Source organism: Protopterus annectens, chromosome 7.part0 (assembly GCF_019279795.1).
Source record: "Protopterus annectens isolate FY-2018-M chromosome 7.part0, PAN1.0, whole genome shotgun sequence".
Classification (NCBI taxonomy): Eukaryota; Metazoa; Chordata; order Ceratodontiformes; family Protopteridae; genus Protopterus; species Protopterus annectens.
In genome coordinates this window covers 750086319-750107122 of record NC_056739.1, presented here as the reverse complement: position 1 = coordinate 750107122, position 20804 = coordinate 750086319, and positions in this window count along the sequence as shown.

Sequence of the window (20804 nt, the reverse complement as noted above, 5' to 3'; positions counted from 1 at the left end):
TAGCGCAGGGTATGGATGGCAGTTTGGGTGGATACTGGTGGTTAAACAGTGAGGGTTTGCTGAAGTAAAGGCAGTTTCTAGTTTAGGGACACCATATAGAAATGTGAGGAAGTAATTTCTAGTACAACTTTTTGTCTTGTGAATAAAAAGCTGCAAATCTGAAGGACACATTCGAGTGTCAGTTATTGAAGATAGTCTAAGTTTTCTTCTCTCTACAGGAGTTATTGCAGATGAGTTCAAAAACTGCAGGGATAAAGAATTTATGTTACATGCATACGCAGCTTTGGCTGGTGTGGTAGTAGTAGCACAAAAAATGAAATGCTTGATTTAAGTTGGACAATAAACGATATGATAGAAGCACCTTTATGTAGTGCCTGTTAAATATGTCATTATTAGCATGTGTTTTTGTGCTTATTAAATGTGCGTGCAACACCTTTGTCTACTGTTTATGCTACATGACACGGATTTACCGTTACATTTGCATTGCATGGCACATTGCAGTTTTTAATCCTCACCCTCCGTTATGTCAATCACGACGGGCACGCCCATTCCAGCATGAACTCTGTGGTAGGTTAATATAGCAATAACCCACGCCTGGGTGTGGGTAATGTTGGATTTACCCACGGTTGGCGTTGTTTGGTCACGAGGGTGGAGCCCAAGGGGCCAACCGTGGGTAAATCCAGCATTACCCACACCCAGGCGTGGGTTATTGCTATTATACAATGTCATTAAGAAAAAATATAATTACTTTTCTTAAATAATGGCATTGTATAATGCCTCCTTGCTGCCCTTCCGCAGCTGTCTGGTATAATGCGGCAGTTCTGATGTACTGCGCATGCACGCAGTACATCAGAGCTGTGGGCAAAAGCAACGGAGAAAGCAAGATCTCCGTTGCTTTTTTTTTTACACACTGTCTCGCTATGTTAAAGGAGTTTATCATAGTGAGACAGCTTTAAAAAAACGCAAAATCTCCGTTGCTTTTTTTAAGCCTGTCTCGCTATGTTAAAGGAGTCTAACATATCAAGACAGTGTTTTAAAAAAGACTTATACTAATGGAAAAAGTCCGGGCGACCGGACCTTTTTCCATTAGTATAAGTCGATTTACAACGTACACGCTGACCAATCAGCGTCAGCGTTTTGGAATATTAATTGGGGGTCCTGGTATAATACTTTTCAGTTTCGCTGTTTTGTTTTACCCATCAACACCACACAGCTTTAAGTGCGCATTTATTTACAAGCCCTCTCACATAACCAGCATGGTAACGAATAGCAACAAAGTGTGTGCATGCTCCAATCGAATGCCATTTTCACTTGAACCACCACCAGAACAACTAATTTCTTCTTCCGTAGTCCTGTCCTAAATGGATAATCATAAGTAAACACACTACTCATTGAAATAATAGAAATCCTCCAACCAAGGAACACAACCAGAAGACAAAACATATACTGGGTACACAAATTAGAAGTACACCAGAAATGCGATCAACATGCATCCTTCCAATCCAATGCGTTTACAAACTTACCTAATGTAGCGTAATAGGAAGTACAGGAACCAGAATACGAAACTTGTAAAAAAGACAAATACCTACGCCAAAGAAACACTACAAAGCTGCCTAGTTCAGCGATAACTCTATTTTATAAGTGCCACCTAACCTAAACCACAGTTTCACAAACGTCAGACATGCACCAGCTTGTAACCATCTAAACATGAAGTGTCGCTTTACGTTGTGTTGGATTAGGAAATCCTTCCATCTAGCCAAACTGATTTCTGGAAGTAAATATTCTACGTCAAGAGAAGCTAGCTATCATCCCAGTCTACTCATACATCTGACTTGAAATATAACGCCCCTTTCAGTATCCTTGTCCAGTCATATGGCTCAAAAGACCACAGCATTTCCTTACTAAAAGATCAAGGCATGACTTTCTGCTCTTCACAGATTCCTTTAAAACACGTTTTCTCTGCTCTGTTTCTTACAGACTGGGGAGGGTGTCTGTCTTGCCCACAAAGCCTCAAAGGTCCAGTTCTATCAGGCCTCCAACACATTTGTGGAACAAAACATGGTCACTCAAAGTAATTAAACCTCCACACTGCATAAACAGGATCTGCTATATATCTTGACAAAGAATCCTTCTTTAAGGGGATAGACTTCCCTTACATGTAAGGCAGCAAAGTACTTCTCTTACCCTGATTAAACACAACCTGACTAATGGATAGGAATGAATCCGTAAATTCACCCCTGCATGGTCTAGCTTCCTCAAGCCCTGACTGAAAGGGGAGGAAGCTAGGGTAGTATTCATGCTACAGGGTACTGACGAACTAAGATCTTTAGGACTGGCTACAATGGGATAGCCAATAGAGTAAACTTTTGCCCCCTTTTCAGATGCATACAAAGTGAGACATTTCTTTTACAAAAATGTTTTTCAAGACAAACCACACCCACACTTATTGCAGAGGAATGTCATATTCCTTTATTATAAAAATAAAGGCTCGCTGCTGTAGAAATGTAATTCTGTTATATCATATCATATAAAGATGTTGCCCAAGGAGTGTATAATGGCAGAGTGGAAGCACATCTGGATAAACGTACATAACTGTAAGTTCACGGCTTGCTAAATGTATTGGCTATGCTACTGTGGGTATGAGAGACCCGACCCGGCAGCCCACACTAGAGCTGCCCTGTAAAGAATGGTAACTAGTGACAACTTCATGTTCTTTCAAGAAAGTGCAAAAGCTTTTCTTTCAAGTTAAGTATTGCGATTGGCTTTAAAGTCCAAGTTTGTGCATATGAAAAGCATACACAATTGTGAATGGCTGTCAAAATCCTGACCTCGCAAAATTAAGGAGTGACAAAAACTTAAAAGGCAAGCAAGTTATTCACAATGCTGCACAGGCCACAGTTGTTTTTAGACTGAAAATGGTGCAGTTAGAAACTTCAACCAACATATTAATATGCCCTTTTAACTTCAATAACCCTTCGCTTCAGGTAACTGACATAACAACAGTAGAACTACCTTGCAAGTAGAATTTTACCTACATCTATTACAACTCTTCTGATCATACACAAAAAACGGTGAACCCCCTGACATTCTTAGATTTTGGCTACATATTTTTTCACAAGCGGGTGCTATGGACGAACTAAATAGTATAGGGTCAAGTTGCATTTACTGGTTTACCTGTAAGCATTTTCTTTAAACGGGAATACCCCAGCAACTGCTTTGGGAAGAAGACTAAAGGAAGGACAAAGTAGCTTGCCCACGAACATGCTTCATGGTCTTCAGTACCCAAAACTAAAAAGTTCGTACTTCGTTGAAATGACTTTGGGATACAACAATCAAGCCAGCATTAACATTATTATAGCTGACGTTTGATTTTTATTTTGGTTTCAGATCAAGTGGTCTACTCGCCTTCCCATCTGCACCAATCATAATACTGCATGGGTGTTGCGTGTGGGACTGCGTAGCCTGCACATCGCATCATCACTCAGCCAACAGTGGAAGTGGTACGAAAATATATGCAGTACGCACTGAATCAATGGAAATGCGCAAGATTTCGTGTTAAGTGCTAGGAAACTAATGTTCGAGCTATGAAGTGCATAAAAAGAGCTATATTTAGCACAGAAAGCGCTAAATTGGCAACAGTATTTGAAACTTCCTGGAGGCACCCCTTCACCATTCCTAACAGCTACAACTAAGCATACTTAGAAAGGCACACTGAAAAACTAAACAAAGACCAGAATTAAAAAAAACATAATAAAACTGGGACTGTCCCTTTAATTCCTCAACACTAAAAGCCAGCCTTCGGTGTACCTTTCTTTAGCAAGTGAAACTGTGCTGAAATATCATATTCCAAAACAGGGAGGAAGCATTACCATCTTGTGGTCACTACTTTGCGAAGATTACCACATTATGGTCATTACTTTGTGAGGATTACCATGTTGCTGTCACTGCTTTGTGACAGGTAGCATCACTGCTAAGTGTCCTGCAAAGCTTTTACTGGAATACTGTAGCATACCTTTCAACTCTCCCTGATTTCTGGCTCAAATTCTGGTCTGTCCCGCCTAAAACAGTTATTTTGGGAGAAAAGGTGCTGGATTACACTTAAACTCTAATTAGAGCTAGAGACTTCTTTTACTTATGAAAGTGCATGTTAATTCACATTCTCTTATTCTGTCAACTTTTCAAAGTTAATGCTTGTAATATTTAAAAAAAAATGTCCCTGATTACTTCCAGACTTGTTAAACTTGGATTCTGGAGGCAAGAGGTGGAGTTCAGTGATTACTGACCTCTGACAAGTCATGTTACTGATTCACAGGTTCATAAGTGCATACTAGGCTAACGACCACTAGTGCCCTTATAAGCCTAACTGTGTAACCTAAATGTGTCCCAAAAGTTATATGTTTTAGACATTTATATAGGGGGTGATTGCTGGTTACAACAGGATTTGCTGACTGCCTGTGTCCATTAGAAATGTAGGTGCCAGACCAATGGTGAATTTTCAATTAAACATCCAATGGTCCAAGTTACACTTAAATAGGGATAGGGAGAGAATTTGTATCACATAGATGGGAAGCCTGTACTAGCGAAAGACAATTCTCTGAGATACACATCTCTCCGACAAGTCCTATTTATGTTGCAAGCAAAATTTAGGTTTTTATATCTAGTAGTTCTGATGCTGTTTGTTTTGCGGGTGTACAAAAAGTTAATCAGAGCAGGGATATGTCCCTGAGAGCACTGCTTATTGGAGTACTCTTTACTACTATCCCATATTTTTGCAAGTGTACAAAAGGTTCATCAGAGCAGGGAGATGTCCCTGTGAGCAATGCCTATTGTAGTACACTTTACTATTATCCCAAATTTTTACAGATGTGAAAAAGGTTCATCAGAGCAGGGAGATATCCCTGTGAGTGCTGCCTATTGGGATACACTTTACTAGTACCCTATATTTTTACAGGTGTACAAAGGTTCATCAGAGCAGGTAGGTGTCCCTGTGAGTATGTATGTATGTATTTATTTGTTTGCATTTAGTTACCGGGATAGTCCACTGGTCCAAGGTGAGCCCATTTTCAGTGGAGGCCCGGGGAGAAAAGCTCCAGACAGAGTATAACTCTTACACGATGCAAACTTAGAATCATACAGGACAAACATTATACCTAGCTACAGAATCATATGGGACAAACATTATACATAGCTATAGAATCATATGGGACAAGCATACATTGTTATATAATCATATGGGACAAGCATACATTGTTATATAATCATATGGGACAAACATTACACATAGCTATAGAATCAGAGAATCATCAGGGAGATGTCCCTGTGAGTACTGCCTACTGGACTACACTTTACTAGTATCTCATATTTTTGACACTCTATACTACATATTAGTGTTGCTATATCTGTACTTAAACTTTCCCACTGTAGTGATGTTCTGTATTGTGCACCAATATTACGTCTTAGAACTTGCCACACTTTATGCCTTTGTATGACAGTTCCTGTTATAACTAACTTCATGATTTTTCGTATACTGCCATTTACTTTGTTATATTGCTTATCCCCTATTTCTTGAAGCTTTTCTCTCTATTCTAGTCTCTCTTGCCCTAGTGTTTGTTGGACTTTTTGATTTAAGCAGGTATTAGACCACTTGGAGTACTTGATTCCTTACAGTCCTGTAAGCAAGGCACAGGTGATCTCCAAGGATTCTATATGAAAGTGAGTAGAGAGACAAAGACTCCAGTCTTTCTTGGTACTTCAAGTCTTTTAAAGCCATGATTTTTTCAGATCATGATCTTACCTGCAGTCTGTGGTCTGATTAATCCTCTCAAAGAAGTTCACAAGATCCATTACACAAGATCTACCTTTGACAAAGCCAAACTGCTAGGGGCCAAATCTGATAAGATTTGTAATATCATAACTGATCTAATTTTATGACTTCAGTGGTGGTGTCACCATTGTGGAGTGGCAACACAATAAATGTGCACCACTCCTGTGGGACAAAGCCCATTGATAAGCTGTGGTTAAAGGAATTGAGGAGAGGATCCACCAGTGCTTGTTTACTGCTATTTATTATCCAAGCAGGTACGTCTTCAGGCCCCATGGATGAGGTGTTCTTTGTGATTTAACTCCATCTGGGATAATTGAGCTTGGAAATGATGTCTCTAGGGAAAAGTTGACACTAATTTATTTGCCAGTAGTTGGTTACATCCTTTGGATCGGAGTAGGTAGTACCGTTATGAATAAGGTCTAAGAAATGCTGTGTGTTGTTTCTTGTTTTCATGATAATAACTAAAGAAGTATTTGTAATTGTCTTCAGTTTTGGTTGCTATTCTGGGTTTTTCTTTCAGAAATTTTTTCAGAAATCTACCTGTTTTGTTATATTTCCCCTTTAGGTTCCCCTGCTACATCCTCATAATTGTAAATCTAGTTCCAGTCCCCATTTATAAGTAATATTCCCTGCTATGTTATCTAATAATAATTCTTGTTGAAACCAAGATCCAAATAAAGACCAGTGTCTTTCCTTCTTCTGACAGAATCATGTCTCTATGCATGTTCCTCTGCTGGAGACTATTATTTTCGCAGTAACTGATTAACTGTGGTGACTGTGTAGTTTTTAACTGTGTTTTGCAGGCACATAAATGCTAATAGGTTGTCAGATGTGGGGGAGGGGGATTTTGATGATGGGACTTGATTTTGTTGGTTGTTTGCTGTGTAGGTATGTCACAGTATAGTGTGTAAAAACGTTACAAGCTCCAATAATAGGTTCATAGGTAAATACTAGGCAAGCTGCCCTTGCAGACCATTTTAAGCTTAGTCAATTTCCCTCAAAGGTGAGACTCAAACCCTGCACCTTGTATCTGTGAGAAATGCATTAATTTAATTAACAGCTTTATGATGTCACTTGGATAGCCACTGCGTTTGGAGGGAGGCATACAAGGTAACCAGTATTTGCTATTTAGATTTTAGGAATTAGTATAGGCTTCTAGCGTAACCACTAAAAATTCTGTAATGTTGTCATGCATTATTACTTCAAAAATGCAACGCTTGCTGACCATGCTCTGTATGGCCCACATCTCCTTATGCACCTACATGCATGTAAGATGCTGTACCTGTCACTGTGCTGGAAAATAATGGTCATATGGATATGCAATTAGGGTTACTTTCAGATGTACTCATTAAATGTAACTGTTTTGTACATCACTACCACATAAGGTTTGACTGTGCTTGCATTTGTAGAGTAAACACTGTTTTATCTGTTTTAAGATTTATCATACTTTATCTGATACTACTGTTGAAAAGCTTGCAAATGTCCTAGATCATACGCCAGTTGAAGTAGTGTCCCATACAAAACTGGGGGGGGGGGGGGTTACAATAGTTGACAACCTGAAATATGACCTCCACATATAGAGCAATATAAAAAAACTTACAAAAAATAGGAATGCTATACAGAGTGAAAAATTCCTTACTACATCCACCAAAGTCACTCTCACCACTACATACCTACTCCCATCTCTATTATAAGTTTCTCCCATCTTGACTAACCTCCAGACCCCCATAAAATCTAAACTAGAACACTGATACAACAAGGTAACTAGATTTGGAGCACATACAAGTCACAGAACATATCAATGTTCTGCTCTAAAAACTCTAAATTATCTAGAATTATCCCACCAACTAAATTATAGACAACTTCTCTTAACACGCACAGGTATATTTAATCCCATTTCTATTATTGTCTGAAATTGAAGCTGCATGATTTTGATGTTGTCTACTATGTTTAATCCATGTTTGTCACCCAACTGAAAACTGCATATTATATTTATCTCTAAATGTTTCTATCATTCCTAATGTATTTATACTCTGTTTTCAGGAGCTTTTCTCCTCGGGCCTCCGCTGAAAATGGACATATAACCAGTCAGACTTTCCTGGTAAACAAATGTAAAATAAAATAAAAATAAAATTTCCTGCCCAGCTATAAGTACAATTCTCCACCACTACCTCCCAAGTCATCATCCTGGATCTTCTGACAAATATCTGCTTGATATCTCTAAGCTTTACAAAAACTTTTATTTAAGCTGCAACAGAAGAATTCCTCTCTGACTCCTGACTTTGTACTTGTTGCACTCCTGGCTAAAATTTTAGATGTTTGCCCTGTAATACATGTAATACATGCCATCCCTCCTCTTCCTTTTTTTTTATTTCTTTCACTCTTATTTCTCCTCACTCTTGATTTTGCTTTTACTCATTATTCCTCCTGCCTAACATATCTACCCCACTTATTACCCCTAACAAATACTTATTTCTCACTCTCCCTTGAGTCCCTTCCTCTCCTCCTCTTCATCCACCGCGTGAATGTTCCACTCTGACATTTGCTTTATTTAATGAATAATAAACTCTTGCACTTAGGTTCATAGGTTCATACTAGGCTATCTGCCCAAGGGCATTTATAAGCCTAGCCCATAGTTATGTGGCCCTTTAGTTGAATAAAAACTATGCCTATCATTTTTCTGTGCCTCTGTCAAGCAGTGACACTGAAGTAATCCCTGGGGTATATCTGCGATCTCCCATCCATTGGTCAAGATTCCTCTTGAACAAGGCCAGCGAGGTGCTCTGCCTCAGATGTACCGGGATTTTGTTCCACAGCATAGGGAGTCTCTGGGTGATGAATCTGTCCCTCCAGCACGTTCTATTTATAACCGTGTCAAGGTTTAAGTCTCCCGCCCTTGTGGTTCTGAGGGATCTAGATTTTTAGAGGTGAAGCATATTCATCAAATCTGGGTTTGACATGGCCCTATATGTCAGGCACAGGTCACCTCTGAGCAAGCGGTATGAGACTGAATAGAGCTGGAGTTCTTTCAGTCGGGCAGCATAAGACATATTTTTGAGACCCTTTATCCTTTTGGTGAGGAACTTTTGGGGCCTTTCAAGCTGCATCAGATGTCTGGTCAGATACATTCCGAGCAGGGCATTGTACTCAATCATAGGTCTAATGAGTGATGAGTACAGGGGGACGATGACCTCCTTGATCTAGATGTGAATCCCTTCATGATCAGGTGGGCGATATAGAAGGTTTTCCTAACTACTTTAGCAACATGAGTGTCAAGCGAAGGCTACTGTCAACTTGGGTCCCCAGATCCCTGATGACTTTTTCTGTGCTCAGTGGATTGCCACCTATATGGTAGCTAGGGGTAACCTTGTTTTTCCCGAAGGGTATGACTATGCATTTTTTGGCGTTTAACTTCAGGCCATGGCTCTGGCACCAGTTATCCGTTTCTGTGAGGCCTTTCTGGAGGATATCTGTGTCAGATGTGTTTTCGACTATGGCCCAGTTTGCAGTCATCTGCAAACTTTGTCAGCCATAACCCTCCTGTGTTTGCTTGTACTTCAGAAAAGTAGATGCCGAACAAGAGTGGACCCAGGACTGAGCCCTGTGGGACACCACTTGTGACAGGCTTTGAGTCTGACATGGCTCCAGCAACTCTGACCCTGTGGGTTCTGTCACTTAGCCAGTTTGCAACCCATCTTGTGATGTATGGGTTTACATTCAAGCTGATGAGTTTTTGATGATACCTGAGTGGGGTATTGTGTCAAGGCCTTTGCCAGGTCGAGGTAGGCTGTATGGACTGCCTTTCCTCATCAATGGCCTTGGTGACTGTCTCGAAAAAGTCAACCAAGTTTAAGAGGCAAGATCTGCCTTTGACAAAGCCAAACTGGGTTGGATCCAAAGTCTGCAAGTTCCCTATGTCTTTATTTATGAGTTCCATTATGATCCTCTCCATGGCTTTGCAGATAAGGCTTATCAAGCTAATTAATTTCCAGGGTCTGTGGAGGCACCGCCCTTATGAAGTGGGACCACAGTCGCCACTCCTTGGGTGAGCATCCTGAGGTGAGGCTAAGATTAAACAGCTGTCCTAACTGTGGGTTTAATTCCTCATTGAGTTCATGAAGCACACAGCCGGGGACACCATCCGGTCCCATGGATGCAGTGTTTTTGCCTTAGTGAGGCAGTTCTCACCTGGGCGTTGGAGATGTTTGGGGGGCTACAATCCTCTGGAATAGATATCTCTCCTTTTGGGGGGGAGAAGTTTGCACTGAACCTGTCAGCCAGTATGTTAGCAATGTGTGTAGGTTCAGTAATTTTCACATCATTTTGAACTAATTCTGAGCATATCTGGGAGTTTCCTCCTAGGTTTCTAACATAGCTAAAGAAGGCCTTATGATTGTCTTTAGAGTCCTTGGCGATTTTTCTCTCAAAATTTGCCTTGGATGATTTTATGAGAGCTCTTAGTTTTTTACTTATAATGATCAAAGGTGTCTTACCTTTCAAGGATTTTGCTCTATCTTGTAGTAGCTTCCTCCTTTTGTTGTAGAGCTTGTTTATGGCTGGGGTCCACCAGACTGGACGCTTGCCTTTGGTACAGAGAGTCTTAGTTTTGTTTGGGATTGTTTGATCCATGCAGTCCTGTAGGTTCTGGTAGAAGGCATTTGTAAGTGATTCAGCGGTTTGAGTAATGTTTACCACTGGCTCAGGGGCCTTAAAGGAGACCACACTAGTTTTTAGAAGTGTGAAATCGGCTTTTGAGAAGTTTTTCACTGTGGTCTTTTTGTTTCAGGTGGGGCGGGATGAGGACCTCCAGCGAGATTAGTTTATGATCTGATCTCACCAGTGAGGGGTATACTTCCGGTGTTGAACATTTTGATCCCATGTTCGTGATGATGAGATCAAGTATGTTTTCTCCTCTTGTTGGGATGGTGACTAGTTGTTCCATGGCATTTGAGTTTATGAACTCCAGGAATTTTTGGGTTAGAGTGTTCGGGCTTGAGTAGTGTTCCCAGTCTATATTAGGGTAGTTGAAGTCACCTAGTATGATGGTGTTTGGAGATACATTTATCCCCTCCAATGTTTTCAGGAAGGCCATGTGAGTTTCCTGAGTTTGAGAGGGTGGCCTGTAACATGCTACAAATTGCAGAGCAGTCTTGCCTATGGTTAATTGCACCTGGATGGTCTCCGATGCATTGTGCGTTGCCACCAACCTTGAGGTGTGGGTGTCCTTTATGAATATGGACACCCCCCCTCCTTTCTTGGTGTTGTCCGGATTTTGGGGCTGGAACGCATGATATGAGGTGAAACCTGTTAGTGCTGGGGTAAAAATTGACATTGTATCAGAATAAACTGTATGAATATGGACACCCCCCCCTCCTTTCTTGGTGTTATACTTATAACATGTCAACCCATTTCAATGCTACACAATATTGTATTTATCTTGTTTTAACAATGGTATATGTGTATTACTATGCATGTCATATGTGCATTAATATTTGCATTAATCTACGTATTTACAGTTTATTCTGATACAATGTCGATTTTTACCTATGTATATATATTTTCTGTTTTACTCGTTAAGCTTTTCTTAATGGGCCTCCACTGAAAATGGATAAAATTATCCAGTCAAATTTTCCTGGTTAACAATTTCAATCAATAAATCATTCAATCACTGTCTCTGACTAGGGAGTCCATGAATTTTTGCCACTCTCCACTCTCCATTGCATTTTGTGAAAAGGCAATCAAATTCATTCACTGAGGAGCTACGTCTGCAGAATCAATTCACCTGCACAGCATAATACCTGCTTTTGTTGTACCACCTTCCTGAAAGTCAGGGTCATTGTTATTCATCATGCTTCAGAACTTATGCATATATAATTATTATGACATCATCTGAATACAAACTTATTTGCATACTTAATGAGCATTCATAATGTTTAGAGAAACTGTTTTAATCTTTGCCTTTATGCACTGCTGTTGACATAAACTATTTTTGGAGACTAGATATCTGGCATGCAATGGTAAAACAAACACCTTTGTCCTTCTTTTAACTGAATGTTTTTTTTTCCAGCAATAGTTCTTCCTTTGGGTACACATCAGTGTACATTCGTATTAGGTTCTGTGAACTCATTATTTAGGATGCTTGTTGAAGTAATGATCCTGTTCAAGCAAACTTAAATCTTACAAAAAAATGCATATCATATGAGAAATATAACATATTGGCATTCATGCTGTGCATGATTTTCTGCTTTTGGTTTGTCATGGAATTGGCCACATGGTACATTGTGTATGCACATTGGGCTCTTATTTTGTGGATGAATGCTGTAATGGAGAAGTGTGCTTTATTTTTAACTTATCTGCATTCTTCATATCACCTGCTTGATAATTTCATGCCAGTATGCATTCTATAAATGTGATATCATTCTTGGAATGGCATATCTTTTACCGTTTGAAGGTGTGGGATTGTTGTGGCGTACGTGTAAGGCGATAGAGAACTGCAGTGTATGCCTCAAAAATGTAAATTTTTATGCATGGTCATGCATATGATGTGTGGAAGTTACATACAGTGTGTGCATTTTTGTGTGTGTGTATGTGTGTGTGTGCATGGGACTGTAGAAATTGTGCCCTTATGGTGCCAAATAAAATATAAATGGAACACAAACTACTATAAACAAAAAATGTTTGACCATGTACAGGATCGTCACTCACAGAACCAGTTATTTATTCAACTCGACCAGCACTTTAGAACTTGTAAATGTTAAAAACCACCAAACAAGATGCAATATTTAGCACTTTTGTCTTTATTTTAAAAACATCTTCAGAAACAAATATTTTATACAACCTATTTCCTCTTTATACATTCAATTAAAATACGTCACAGCCAAGCCCCCTTTCCCCTTCAGTGAATTCGGCCTACTCATTTCATTCACTACTACTTAATAAATTAAAAAACAAATCATATTAAAACATAAACACTTATATACAATGTTTTCTACTTAATGATGTTAATTTTAAAAGGGGATATACTGAATTTTTTTCATTCAGACCTGGCCAAATACTGGCATTTAAATGTAACTGCCAATAAAACTCCTGCCTTTCCAGCTACAGTGGCCATGGTCCGCCCCTCTCATCCAAAACTACCTTATCAATAATAGTAAATTTAAATGTATGATCAGAATATTCACAGATGTGTCTTGCCAAAGCATTAAGTTCACTTTTCTTTTTTATATTGCTTATATGTCCTAGTATCCTTTCCTTTAATTTACGTTTTGTTTTTCCTATATAAAATGCTAAACATACATTACATAGGGCTGCATAAACAACACCTGTCATTTGACAATCAAAACGTCCCTGTGCACTAAACTTTACATTATTTATAATGAACTGCTGTCCCTCTAATATTAATTTACAAGCTGAGCAATGCCCACACTTAGCCATTCTATAATTTGTTTTCACATCAAAGACATTGTCCCTACTATGTTTATTAATATTTTTTAACATAAATTTCAAACTACTTCCTCTTCTATAAACTATTAATGGTCTTTCACCCACCTTCTGTCTTATAAATCTATCTTCCATCAAAATCACCCATTTTTTTCTAATATTTGTTTTATTGCTAAACTAGCTACACTATGTCATAATAAAGGACTAACATAGTCTTTATGATGATTCAAAGCCTTTTTCTCATAGATTCCAAAACATCCTAAATCTGTCAAACAGTCTATCTGATGATCAATATTTATTTTATTCACACCTAAAATTGGGATATAAAACTCACGTTCCCTTTTATTTCTTACTTCTGACATTAGCTCATTAATCAGTGTTACTGGATATTCTCCCACCAAAAACATCTCCTTCATTAAGTCATACTCACCTAAAAAATCCTCAAACGTTGTCCTCATGCTGGCCGCTCGAAAAATTGACCTTTTACAATTGCCCGTTTTTGATTTTTTGTTTTGGGTGACTACTATTATAATGGACATAAGTATTGGAGAAGGTAGGCTTACAATTAATTTTGGCCAAGCAATGTTCAAATATTATATCTTTTTCTAAGCTAATATCCAAATAAAACTGAGGATAAAAATAATAAAAGGGGAGCGGTTAGCCAAAACACAGCTTCACTAAAACCACTTTAATTATTTAAAACTGGTAAGCACTTTCTCCACCAAACTGGTGGCTTCATCAGACCATTACCAAAGCAAAATGAATAAACCTATATATATATATATATATATATATATATATATATATATATATATATATATATATATATATATATATATATATGTATATATATATATATATATATATATATATATATATATATGGGTCTACTTCATAAGATCGACAGACCATTTGATCGACATTCATTTGGTCGACAACCAGTATTCAAGGCAAAAACCTGGGATTTGCCCCCCTCCCCAATGTTGTGCGACCCTGGAGTTTATATATATAGTCGGGGGGTGTAGGGGGCACATTTCGTTTAAAATGTGTAGTTTTTGTTGTATTTTCATGTTTTAAACGGAAATAGGTGGGGGGCTTTGCCCCCCAAACCCCAACTATATATATCAACTCCAGGGTCACACAACATTGGGGAGGGGGCAAATTCCTAAGTGCCTTGAATACTGATTGTCGACCAAATGAGCTGTCGACCAAATTAATGTCAATCAAATGGTCTGCATATATATATATATATATATATATTCCATTTAACTAATGACAATCACAAAACATTTACTCACAATCAAATTGTGTATCCATTCAACACTGTACCCAAACCATACTAACAGTGTGTCATACGTTACTGCATCACTATGTCACAAGCTAAAAGTTTTAATGATACAGACCTCTCTCTCTCTTACAACATACAAACATACAATACAACCAAACAAAAATACATATAAAGATACATATAAAAATAAATAATTCAGTCTTGATCATAAACATTCAACATAATTAGTATAGCCTCCACTACAGTCTTTCCTCACTTAGGAAGCCCTCTCGACTTTAAAACAGGCTTAACCGATACCATCATTCTGCTTTTGTAATGGTCTGATGAAGACAACAGTCAAAGTCCTTAAATTCTGGTTTTGGAGTTGATCTAGCATCTCTCTCTCTCTCTATCATCGGGGGATAAATTACTTTGATAATTCAGTTTCATCCTTCTTAGATTATGTATATCAGTTTCATACACTTTCTCATAGGAAGCTAAAACTAAATGAACAGGTGGGTTAAACGTACTTGGGACCCTCACTGAACATAATGTCTCACCACTCAACTCATCCCCAAACAACACATTAGAATTCAATATTCTAATATAGAATTTCAAATCCATAATAGTATGTTGGCCCATTTTGTAGAAACAAAAGTTAATCCTCAAGCACCTAAATCACAAATAAGATAATTTATAGGAAAGCCAGAATAGTTATAAACATTAAAGTCACCCTTTGTGTTCTTCAGTAAAACATAATAGATATATCCATCCTGATATGAGTCACCAGCTCCTTCATTAACTATTGTTGCCACTTGTGAGCTTTGTAATCCCTGTTCTGTTGGATGGAATAACTGCCTCGATTGGCCTGAAAGTATGACCTCTGATTCCATTGACTGGATACTTGACAAGTGCTGTTCTTCTGCTTCAGTCTCTCTGACTACTTCAGTTGTTGTTGCTGATACTGATTTTGTAAGAGATGTTGAAGGTGTTGCTGTCAAACCTCTAAAGGGATCTCTGCATTTGAAAGGTCCCTATTTACATTTTCATTCATCTCAGGAGGGGTCATTTAATTTTCTTGTTCCACACTTTCTCTATTATACTTGTTACACACACTTGCAATACCGGAGGGTTAGGATATGCTGTTCGATTTATGTGCTCATGTCTAGCTATCCCTCCATTTTTTAACTTGTTATTTTTCACTGACAGCACTTGCTCCTCAACAATGTTAAAAATACAAACATAATCGTATTTCAACTGTGGAAATGACGCATCCTGTATTATAGCCTTATCTAAGGCATTCAATTCAGCAGTTAACTGATCAATTAACTGTGTGTTATGTTTTATTAGGACCTCCATATACTCAAAACCATGGAAGTCGAACAGTTTCAGTAATTCAGCATGTAACACAGAGTCTTTCTGAAGTCCAGTGGGGTAATGTCATAACTGTGATCCCTTTGGCACAAGCTGTTCTTTTATACACTGCATGAAAAAAGCATTTTCAAGTTGGAGCTTCTTTGTTTTCAAAAACTTATAATCAAATTCTTCCACTTTATGGGTTAAGTCTATCTGACTTTGTTGTTGCTGTGTTTCAGTTAAGCAAAACCTTTTACTCAGCTAATCCTGCAAAAATTGGAATACTTCCATTATCCAGAAAACTTGACTAATTGAACTGATTCACCCTCATTTGTGATACAGGAACCTGTGGAGCCAATGCTGGTATCTCATTCTTGGTCTATATTGGCATTTCGAAAATTTAATAGTTCGAATCACTAAATATCGAACTGAAATGATTGAACTATTACATTTTTGAATGCCGATAAAAAAAAAAAAAAGTAAAGGGTGTAGGCAGGGGGGGAGCCCTCCTGCACCCCCCACACCCCCCACTACTTAAATATACCAACTCTGAGACTGCACTACATTGAAGTAAATGGAAATCTTGCCTTACGGAGATTTCCGTTTACCCGTTTGATGTTCTGCACTTTCGGCATTCTCGAGGCGACAATATCGTATTCGATATTGTCAGAGTTCGAGATGCTGATACAGACCCCTCATTCCTAGTATTTAAAATATTGCTCCATCCAGATGTTCTTTCACTTAGGAAGTTTGATAGATTGTCAAATCGTTGAAACAACTGCTGCACCAACATGGTCAAATTACTTACTGATCGCTGCAATTCCATTACATCCAGTTCAGAAAACAAGGATTGTGAGACTGGTGGTCCTCCCACTGCCATAACGAAAACACAAACTACACAAAATATAAACAGAACACAAATCACTATAAATGAAAAACATTTGACCCCGTACAGGATCGTCGCTCACAGTGCCAGTTATTTCTTCAACTCGACCAGCACTTTAGAACTTGTAAATATTAAAAAACACTAAACAAGATGTAATATTTACAGCTTTCATCTTTATTTTAAAAACTTCTTCATAAATAAATATTTTATACAACCAATTTCTTCTTTATACATTCAATTAAAATATGTCACAGCCAAGCCACCTTTTCTATTTAATGATTTTAATTTTAAGAGGGGATATGTTGAAATCTTTTCATTCAGACCCGGCCAAATACTGACATGTAAATGTTACTGCCAGTATAACTCCTGCCTTTCCAGCTCAAATGGCCATTGTACATAAGTGTTTTATGTTTTATTATTATTTGTTTTTTAATTCATTAGGTAGTAGTGAATGAAATGAGTACGGCAAATTCATTGGAGGGGAAAGGGGGCTTGGCTGTGATGTATTTTAATTGAATGGATAAAGTGCTAAATATTACATCTTGTTTGGTGGCTTTTAACTTTACAAGTTCTAAAGTGCTGGTCAGGTTGAATAAATAACTGGTACTGTGAGCAACGATCCTGTAAGCGACCAAATGTTTTTCGCTTATGGTGCCAAATGTCATATTTTGAGAACATGGAACATGTGTGTGGATGCATCTAAGTGTTATGTGCTTGCTGCCATTGCTATTTGGCATAGTTATCAATACATTATGCTGCTGTGTTGACCTGAATTCACATACTTGCTTTGGCACATGGGCATTGGACTGGCTGGAAAGAGGTGGTACAGTGTGTGTGTGTGTGTGTGTGTGTGTGTGTGTGTGTGTGTGTGTGTGTGTGTGTGTGAGTGTGTGTGTGTGTGTGTGTATGTGTGTACATATATGTGTACTGCGGTTGTTGCAGCAGTACACTGTGATACACAGCTACAGGAACATGTACTTGATATGCCTACATGTTTATCAGCAGTAGATGTTACTGCTGCAGATGTGTGTCATGAAGAGCAGACACTGTGTTGTTTCATTTTAGATGCTGCAGCAGTTTATTTATTTACATGCTTTTTAATTCATTTTTGTACAGGTGGTCAGAGCTCCATGGTTCACTGCGACTCTTTGTGAGTGTGCATGCCCGACTCACATATATCCGGCCATTTTACAAAACACAGAAGCTACAGAAGGTGTGACATCCTGTGTTTCTCTCCCTGTCTGCAGATATCAGCCATAAACAGATGTAGAGTACAAAATGGACGTCAGAACGCACCTACCTCAGAACTGAATGCATCTGGAATCAGCGACTACATACAGGGTACTCAGGAGTCAGGCAAGTGTCAGGGGGAAGGCAGGCTGGGAAACTATACAGCAGCATATAGAAGAGAAGGACATCTAAAGTTAAGGTAAGATTTTACACAACAATACTGTGTCCTTCTATTCATATACTGCTGTATCCATAACACGAGGGAGAGTGCAAAAGCTCCTGCATTAAGACTTGGGGAGGAACAGAAGCATTTTCCACAAACCCATGAAGGATGGCTCTAGCAAACCCTGCTCTGGCCCTAGGAACGATGTCCAACTTATAGTGTTTAGTGAAGGTATAGACAGAGGACCATGTAGCTGCTTCTAAAATGGCAGCTGTATCCAGACCCTTGAAAAAGGGTCCAGAGGTGGACACCGCCCTAGTGGAATGTGCCTTTATTGGGAAGGGAAGCCTTCTGCCATGGGCTGTATAACAAAAGGTGATAGTTTTAGATACCCAAGAGGATATGGTTTGCTTGGAAACAGGATGTCCCACGGCTCTTGGGTGGTAAGAGACAAACAGCCTGCCCAATTTACGGATGGGTATGGTCTTAGCCAAATAGTATCTGAGTTGTCTGTGAACATCTAAAAAATGTAGTATCCTTTCAGCTGGGTTTTGGGGTAAAGGAAAGAAAGTGGGTAGGTTGAAGGCCTGATTTAGGGACAGCTCATTGACCACTTTGGGCATGAAGGCTGGTTTGGTATGTAAACACACGCTGTCCTTGTGGAAAACAGTACATGAATGACAGGCCATAAGATCTTGTAGTTCTGAAACCCTTCTGGCTGAAGTAATAGCCAACAAGACAACAGTTTTCCATGTACAACGTTGGAGAGAACAGTCTTTGGCTGGCTCAAAGGGTGGCAGTGTCAATTTCTCCATTACAAAATTCAGATCCCAAGGAGGCAGAATGGGCTTCCTTGGAGGTCTGACGTGCAGAACCCTTTTTAGAAAAAGTTTAACTTCCAACCTAGAAGCCAAAGGTGGGGTGAGAGGCAGGCATGCTGAGATGGCAGATAAATGGGTCTTGATGGAGGAATAAGAGAGTCCAGACTCCATCAATTCACGTAGGTAGGACAGGACCACTGGAGGTTCTGCTACCAGTGGTTGTAAGTTGTGTTTTTGACACCAGGCAGAAAATCTCTTCCACTTTGAAAGGTATGATTTTCTGGTAGTCAGTTTTCTGGCCTCCTGCAAAACCTGAAGCACGTCCTCTGTGTGCAGGTGTCTAAAGGGAATCCATGCCATATCACCCACAGTGCAAGGTTCAGAGTGGACAGTTGGGGGTGTAAGAGCATTCCCTTCTCCAGTGTGAGGAGGTCCATCCAGTGGGGTAACTTGTGGTGATTGCCCTTGGCTAGATGGAGTAACATGGGGAAACAATGCTGGCCTGGCCAGTAGGGAGTCACAAACAAGATTTGAGGTTGTTCTTTCCAAATATTCAGCAGAACTTTTTGTATGAGAGGGAAGGGGGGAATGCACAAGCATACATCACCTTCCAGAAGAATGAGAGAGCATCCACCCTCATTGCTCCGGGATGAGGTACCCTGGAGCAGAAGGTTGGAAGCTGTCTGTTCACAGGAGAGGCAAACAAATCTACACCCGGAATACCCCATCGATGGACCAGGTCCAGGAACACATCCCTGTTTAGCATCCATTCATGAGATAGTCATGGTCCTGCTTAAAGAATCTGCCATCACATTGTCTGCTGAGGGTATGTAGACAGCTTGGATGTTGACTTGTCTCTCCAAGGTGATTTCCCATGCTTGCAGGGCCAACCTGCACAGGAGGTAGGACCTTGCCCCCCCCCCCCAGTTGTTAATGTACCACAGCACAGTGGTATTGTCTGTGTACCACTTCAGCATGCCCGGTAGGAGATTATCTTTGAAGATATGTAGGGCCAATATCAAGGCTCTCATCTCCTTGATATTGATGTGCTCTTTCTGTTGAGAGGGGGCCCAAGAGTTTCTCACTCTCCATCCTCTTAAGGTTGCTCCCTACCCTGTGTCTGAAGCATCTGTGAAGAGGTCTTGCTTGGGGGGGAGCATAGGTTGCAGGGGTTGGCCTGAATATGGGCTATCCACTAATTCAATTCCCAGACAAGGCATGGTAACATGAGGACCATGAACTAAAGTGGGTGCAGATGTTGTTTCCAGGTTGTTCTCAAGTACCACTGGAACTTCCTCATGTGAAGCTTTCCCAGATGTACAATGGGGATGGTGGAGGCCATGAATCCCAGGAGTCTGAAAAATTCTCTGGCCAACAGGGCTTTGAGGAGTAGTAACTCCCTGAAATAAGAACTGAGTGCCACAATTTTTTCTGGGGTAAGATGGGCCATCATTGTTTCTGTTAGGATCAGGCATCCCAGGAACACATGATCCTGTGAGGGTACCAAGGATGATTTTTTTGAGATTTATGGTGAACCCCAGACTTTTCAAGAGGGAAATGGTGAAGTCCACGTGTTGTAGAACCACTGGAACTGACAGAATCTGGATCAGGATATCGTCTAGGTAGGGGAAGAGTTGGATTCCCCTTGTCCTGGCAAAGACCATGACTGGTGCCAGGCATTTTGTAAACACACTTGGGGCCGTAGAGAGACCAAATGTCAAAGAACAGGACTGATAGTGTACAGAACCCACTAAGAAGTGGAGAAATTTACTGAAAAGGGGATGGATTGGGATGTGTAAGTAGGCTTCTTTTATATC